This window comes from Pongo abelii, chromosome 1 (genome assembly GCF_028885655.2).
Source record: "Pongo abelii isolate AG06213 chromosome 1, NHGRI_mPonAbe1-v2.0_pri, whole genome shotgun sequence".
In the NCBI taxonomy this organism is placed as follows: Eukaryota; Metazoa; Chordata; class Mammalia; order Primates; family Hominidae; genus Pongo; species Pongo abelii.
The window spans coordinates 13,725,283-13,730,248 of record NC_071985.2 but is presented as its reverse complement, the minus strand read 5'-3'; the positions used below and the strand labels follow the sequence as shown (position 1 = coordinate 13,730,248).

The 4,966-nt window shown below is 40.3% G+C and overlaps 1 pseudogene; it reads right to left on the bottom strand.

Moving 5' to 3' along the window:
- Positions 1 to 2,745: 2,745 nt before the first annotated feature.
- LOC112130306 (NADH-ubiquinone oxidoreductase chain 5-like) lies at positions 2,746 to 4,540 on the bottom strand (annotated as a pseudogene).
- Between the last annotated feature and the right edge of the window lie 426 nt (positions 4,541 to 4,966).

The following is a 4,966-nucleotide window of genomic DNA, read 5'->3' as shown; positions in this document are numbered from 1 at the left end:
CCGTCCTTCGAATGGCTTTTATCATCACCTCTTGAAATAGCAATTTTGAAGTTTGAGAGCTTTCATTACAGACTTGACCTCCCCTTCTGGTGCTGATTATGGGAAAGTGCTGTCTTCCCCACATATCATGAGTTATTTTCTTCATAATTCAGTTTCTGGAGTGAGGGGGTCTTAGCTTGTATTCCTGTATAAAAAGACTGTGATGTTGATGTGTTATGAAACTGGAGTGTGATGGGCACCCAGTTACTAGCTGGTAAGTGTTACTGTCTCTCCTTCCCTCCATGCATCTTCGGTAAATGACCAAGTCTTATGTGAAATTCTGAGTGTTTGTGTGGCCTCCTTCCCACAATAATTATGTATAGGGTAAATACAGTTAATGCCTATTTACTGAGCATGTGTTATGTCCCAGGCATGTGTTAAATACTCATGAATCATCAAGAGCTGCCTGTGAAATAGGTGTTATTATCCTCATTTTACTAGCTGAAGAAATGAAAGCTTTGGACAGTGGCAAAGCCAGTAGACGTCACAGCCAGGATTTCAACCCAGGCATTTCTGATTCCAAAGCCCAGGCTCTTTGCCATTCTGATTTTTGGTTTTTGGCCTCCTAAATACCTCCTGGCTCAATTTTTATTTATCTATCAAGCAAAGTGTCTTCTTTCCTTTTGGATTTTCTTCTTCCTATGTAAATTTTTTGTTTTGTTTTTTGAGACAGTCTCACTCTGTATCTTAGGCTAGAGTGCAGTGGCACGATCTCGGCTCACTGCAACCTCTGCCTCCGAGGTTCAAGTGATTCTCCTGCCTCAGCCTCCCAAGTAGCTGGGACTACAGGTGCGCCCCACCATGCACAGCAAATTTTTGTATTTTTAGTAGAGACAGGGTTTCACCATGTTGTCCAGGCTGGTCTCGAACTCCAGACCTCAGGTAATCTACTTGCCTTGGCCTTCCAAAGTGCTGGGACTAGAGGTGTGAGCCACAGCACCCAGCCATAATTTTTAACTAAAGGAAGCTATGCCAATGTGGATCTATACTTCCAAATGTTACATGCCAGTAAGGGCTAAGATGAAACAACCAATTATTTGATCAGGAGAAAGGTATTAGAAAAGCAGCATCAAAGGCCAGGCACAGTGGTTCATGCCTGTAATCTTTGCACTTTGGGAGGCCAAGGCGGGAGGATCGCTTGAGCCCAGGAGTTTGAGACCAGCTTGGGCAACACTGCGAGACCTTGTCTCTACAAAAAATAGAAAACTTAGGCATGATGGCGTGTGCCTGTAGTCCCAGCTATTCGGAAAGCTGAAGTGGGAGGATTGCCTGAGACCAGGAGGTACAGGCTGCAGTGAGCCACGATCATGCCACTGCATTGCAGCCTGGGTGACACAGCGAGACCTCATTTCAAAAACACAAAACAAAGCAAAAAGAAATAAATAAAGAAGAGTGGCATCAGCTGCATAGCACTGGATTTATCCAAACCAATGAATTCCTTTATTTTGCCCCAGGGACTGGTTTATATGTAAAATCAAATTGAATGAAGTCTAATTTAACTGAAAAAGAAAAGATGAAATAAAATGTACTAAATCATGAGAATTTTACCAAATGATTTGGAAAGAACAGCCAGAGAATGAATACTTGTACGCACATGCCATGGTAATAATAGGTCTCTTTTCTCACGGAAACACTTCAGATACTCCCTACTCCTAATAACAGGCCTTATGTGTGAACTAAACGGACCATGTTACCTTCGTGTTTCATGGGACAATGTTTCTTTCCTCTTCAAGCTGTTCTTTCACTTCTTAGCAGCAGTGGCTCTCCCCGGCCTTAATTACCACAATTAAACCAGTACACAGCTACACCGTGTGAAAGTGCATTTATAGAATGCAGGTGCTTTTTGATTTTTAAATGGCAAGAAAGTATAACAATACTATGAAGTCAGTAGTGTGCACACTCCAGCCTGGGAGACACAGCAAGACCCTATCTCAAAAAAAAAAAAAAGTGTGCTTTCATGGTTTATTAGTAGCTGCTTTTTTTTTTTTTTTTTTTCTTTTCTTGAGACAGAGTCTCACTCTGTTGCCCAGGCTGGAGTTCGCACTATGAGTAATTAGTGAGTAATTAATAATTTTTATTAGCGAGTGTGTTTTGTGGGTATTGACCATTAGTATTCTTCTAGTTGAAGTACAACAATGATTTTTCATGTCATTAGTCATAGCTATAGTCCATGTGGGAATAATAGCATATTTTATATTTTTATTAAGTGTCCTTTTGGTTATAGGGTTTGTAGGTTTCTCTTTGAAACCTTCTCCTATTTATGGGGGCCTAGGGCTAATTATTAGTGGTGCTGTAGGTTGTGGTATTGTGTTGATTTTTGGTGGGGTTTTTGTGGGGTTGACAGTCTTTTTGATTTACTTGGGTGGTATGATGGTTGTTTTTGGCTATACCACGGCGATGGCTGCTGAGGAATATCCTGAAACATGAGGGTCAAATATTGACATCTGAGGGGCTTTACTATTATGACTATTAATGGGGTTGCTGTCGGTTTGGTGAATAGTTGAGCATGATGGGGTGAGGGTCATGATTGATTTTAATAGTGTAGAGAGTTGGATGATTTTTGAGGGGGAGGGGGAGGGGTTGTTGCATGAGGATCCTGTGGGTGTGGCTGCCTTGTATAGTTATGGGTGTCGAATAGTGGTAGTTGCTGGTTGATCATTATTTGTTAGTATTTATGTTGCCATTGAAATTACTTGGGGTAATAGATTAGATAATTAGGAGTAGGGTTAAAAGGGATGGGATTAAAAAAGAGAGAAAGAGTTTAATTAGGCCTTTTTGAGTAGATATGGTAATGGAGGCTGAAATTTGGATTTGTGAAATGGTCTTTGGTATAGACTTTTCTAGTCAAATTAGGTCTAGTAGTAGTGAAGCCAGATTTTGGCTTGTGGATAGGTTTGAGTTGGGGGTTGTATGGTGAATTGTGACTGAATAAAATCCTAGTATATTGGAGAAGTTGAATGTCTGTAGTGGGTATTTTCGTTTAAGGTTATTAGTTATGAGATTAAGCTCCATTGCTAATAAGAAGACTAAGGTGGTCACACCTAGGGCTGTGAGCTTCAGGTGGAGTGGTATGCTTGTTTGGGGGGATGACGCAGGAATAATACTGTTGGTGATGAGGAATCCAGTGAAGATGCTGCTGATTGTTAGGTGTTTAACTGAGTTAATTAGGAAGGGGTTATTTTCATTAATAATAATCAGAGTCATGAAGCAAGGTTGCCCTATTAGAGCGAAGAAAATAATATGGGTACTGTAGACAGCTGTCAAGGAGGTGGCAATAAGCGTAATAGAAAGGGCTCAGGCATTGGTGTATGATGTGTTTGCGGGTTCAATGATGAGGTCTTTGGAGTAAAAGCCTGTGAGGAAAGGCATACCTGTAAGTGTGAGACTGTCGATAAAAAGGAAGGAGGAAGTGAGGGGTAGGGTCTTGAATAGCCCTCTTGTTTTTCGGATGTCTTGTTCATCACTGAGGTTATGGATGAGGGACCCTGAACATATAAATAATATAGGTTTGAAAAAGATATGGGTGCAGATGTGAAGGAATGCTAGATGCGGCTGATTAATGCCAATTGTGACTATTATAAGGCCTAACTGGCTTGAGGTGGAGAATGCTATGATTTTTTTGATATCATTTTGTGTTACAGCACAGATGGCTGTGAATAAGGTAGTAATAGCCCCCAGACATAATGTAAAGGTTTGGATTGATAGGTTATTTTCTCTTAAAGGGTAGAAGCAGATGAGCAGGAATACTCCTGCTACAACTACAGTGCTGGAGTGGAGTAGGGCTGAGACTGGGGCTGGGCCTTCTATGGCGGATGGGAGTCAGAGATGGAGGCCGAAATGAACTGACTTTCCTGCTGCTGCTAAGAGAAGGCTAATTAATGGAAGGGAGTTGGGGGTAGGGTCTAGAATAAATGTTTGTTGAAATTCTCATGTGTTGGAGGACAGGAGGAATCATGCTATAGCTGAAATAAAGCCAATATTGCCGATGCGGTTGTACAGAACTGCTTGGCTGCTATATTAGCGTCTGCTCGGCCATACCATCAGCCGATTAGTAAGAAAGACATGATTCCTACACCTTCTCATCCAATAAAGAGCTGAAAGAGGTTGTTGGTGGTAACCAGAATTAATAATTGTGATGAGGAAAATAAGTATTTGAACAATTGATTAATGTTAGGGTCTGAGTTTATATATCATATTGAGAATTCTATAATCAGGTAACAAATAGTGAGTGTTACTGGGATAAATATTGTGGAGAATTAGTCTAGCTTGAAGCTTAGTGGGAGTTTGAGAGTTTGGATTGTCATTCAGTGTCAGTTTGAGATAACGACTTCTTGGTCTGTGCACATCAACATTGTTGTAGGAATGAGGCTAATAATGAAGGAGCATGCGATAGATGTTTTTACGTAATTTGGATGTGAAACTTTTTGGGGGGGTTGGCTAAGGTAATGGTAATCGGTAAGATTAAGGGGATTAGGGATGTTATAGCAGTGGAAGAATACATGTTTGTTGCTTTTATTTGGAGTTGCACCAATGTTTTTGGCTCTTAAGACTAACAGATGACTAATCCTTTAAAAGTTGAGAAAGTCATGTTGTTAGGCACGGGGGCACGAGTTAGCAGTTCTTGGATACTTTCTCTGTAGGTAAGAAGTTGCAGGCTTCTATTATTAGATCTGCAATCTAATGTTTTGGTTAAACTATAGCTACAGCATGCAAACCCCATAATAATTTTAGGGTTTAAGGATAATAGGAAGATAGATGCAAGATGTATAAGTATTAATGTATTTTCTCATGTAAAGGAAGGTTTGGTACTGTTAATATAATATGCAATTGTCCCTTGTTGTGTTGTGATTAGCATATTTAGGGAGTAAAGGGCTGTAATTAGTATATTAAGTCCTATAAGCATAATAGTGATATTAGATCAGGAGAA